This window comes from Octodon degus, unplaced genomic scaffold (genome assembly GCF_000260255.1).
Source record: "Octodon degus isolate 3935 unplaced genomic scaffold, OctDeg1.0 scaffold00456, whole genome shotgun sequence".
NCBI lineage: Eukaryota > Metazoa > Chordata > Mammalia > Rodentia > Octodontidae > Octodon > Octodon degus.
Genome location: NW_004525032.1, coordinates 260,844 through 263,486, shown reverse-complemented (window position 1 = coordinate 263,486; position 2,643 = coordinate 260,844).

Here is a 2,643-nt window from a genome sequence, read left to right as displayed (position 1 = left end):
CTACTTCACTGATGCAGTAATACAAGCAGCAAATCAGCACATGAAAAGCTGGGGCACATCACTGGGTTATTCAAGAGATGTTCATTCAAACAACACTGAGATTCCATCTCACTGTAGAAAGAAAGGCTATCACCAAGGAATCAGCCAGTGACAAATACTAGTGGGGATAGGTGGAGAAAGAAGCGCTTCTCCATTGTTAGTGGCGGTGTAGATTGGTGCAACCACTTTTGAAATCAGTGAGGAGATTCCACAAAAAATAAAAGAAACCAAACAAACAAACTAGAATTAGAGATCCCATTTGATCCAGCTTTCTCCAGAATAATTAAAAACATCAAATTCATATGATATATGTTTGCATGGTTTTATACTTAAGCACAATTTCTGATGCCTAAATTTGGAGACAATCCAAATGCCCATCAACTGAGGAATGGATAAATGTTGTGAGATTTTTTATACAAAAGAATACTGCTCAGCCATAAGGAAAACCAAGCTTGGGTGCTGGTGAAATGGCTCAGCAAATTAAGCAGGTGCAGTGGCTGGAGTTTCAATCCCTGGGCCTGCAGTGCTGGCCTCACTCCTCGGGCACACTGAGATGACAATTGAGACTGGGCGAGGTGGCACTCCCTTATAATCCCAGCTCTTGGGAGGCTGTAAACAGGCAGATCACTATGAGTCCAATCTAATACTAAGACCTTGAACACCCTGTAGACCCTTCACTGAAGTACCAAAAAAAAATAAAAAGAAAAGAAAAGTGTACTTGAGACTTCTATAGGTAATTGATGAAACTTAAGACCATATCCATAAGTGAAATAAATCAGACTCAGCTGTCAGCATCATATTTTTTCCCTTGTGTGAGAAACGGAAAGATTTTTTTAAAAAAGGAAAGCATAAATGAAGACTGAATAAATAATGAGAGTCGGGCTGGGGAGAAGCTCAGAGGGCTAAGCACCTGCCCGGCAAGCACAGGGTCCCCGATTTGATCCTTGGTACCACAGAAAGAAAACAAGCTCCCACCCTGGTTGTCACATACACCCACAATAAGTTATTATAGAAGCACCCCCTCTCCCTGACAGCAAAATTTCCCACATGCTTATCAAATCTTCCTCTGTGGTGGGGGAGGGAAAGCAATGGAACAAAACACACATCTCCACGATGGCAGGATGGTGTAAATCACACATTAGAAGAATGTGTATGGGGGGCCGGGGAGATACCTCAGTGGAATAAGCACTTGGCCTGGCAAGCGCAAGGACCTGAGTTCAATCCCCAGTTCCGCAAAAAAAAAAAAAAAAAAGAATGTATATGGATTGAAAAAGAGTCCTTCATGTTGCTAAGGAAAAACAGATCATAAAATAAGAGCTATAGCAGCACATATTTTTATTTTTCAGTATAGTCAGAAAATATTCTGGTTGGAAATTTCTGAATATGAACATTGTCTATCTTTACCTAGTGAGGTAACAACTGACTTGTTTCTCAATATTTTGCTTTTTGTTCCTAAATTTATTAACATGTTTGCCTTGAATATGTTACTTCTGTAATCCGAAAGAATAATGATGCTATCAAAAATACTGACTCCCTAAATCAAGTGTTCCAAGCCCTGCTTCAGCCGTATCGCTACCTCTTCCTGCTACAATGCAGATGAAAGGCTCACCTAGAATTCTGCTGTGAACTATGTGCTCATTCATTTATTGGTTGATTGATTGATGGAGTGATTTTCCAGACAAAGGCTCACCAGGTGAGAAAGGTGTCCTGGCTGGGCTGGAAATAGTGGCCCTCCAGAGTCAGCCTCCTGGAGTTCTGGGAGTTACAAATGCATGACTGTAGCTCCCTCACACAGTGTGACTGTGCACACATGGCCCTATTTCTCCTTTAAGTCGGTGGGGCAAAGCCTCCTGGGCAAAGCTTCCTGGGTCTTTGTTCTTTTGGTTATTTGTAACTTTGGCTAACTTTTGTTTTCTTTTGTGTTTTGAGACAAGGTCTCACTATGCAGTTCAGACCAGTCTTGAACTCACTATGTAGCCTCGGCTGGTTTGGAACTAGCAGTGATCCTCCTGCCTAAACCTCCCAAGTGCTAGAATCGCAGGTGTGCATCACCAATCTAGCCTTCATGGCCCAATGGGGTAGATTCACTCAGGTACACCCAAGCATCCTACAAGAAAAAAACTTTTAACACTTAGATAATGAATTTTATGCCTGATTTGCAGCACACTTTCCAGGAAGCCTCTACTTTTAATGCTATATTTTTCTAAGAATCATCATCACTAACTCTTCCCCTGGTTTCCTTTGTTTCTTTCTTAGGAAAATAAAGCTTGATGTTGAAAAGAAAGCAAGAGCTATAGTATATAAAATCAGACAGGTATTTTACAACCTCAGCAAGGTGCTTGTCTGCTCCCAGCCACCAGGGGGCAATGCAGGGAACTGTACTGGGTTGGGCATGCAGAGGCCCTTGCTGGCTAAGGCTTGGGGTAGAGGAATGACACAGTGTGCTAGTAAATATCACTCATTCTGTCAATTGCCACTGCAAACAAATGAAAGAACAATTACCGGGGAAGCGTAGCCCAGGATGGTTTGCCCCACAGGCTTAGAGGAGCAGCAGGGCTATGTGTACACAATCACACTGTGTGATAGACACAGACTTACAGCTGC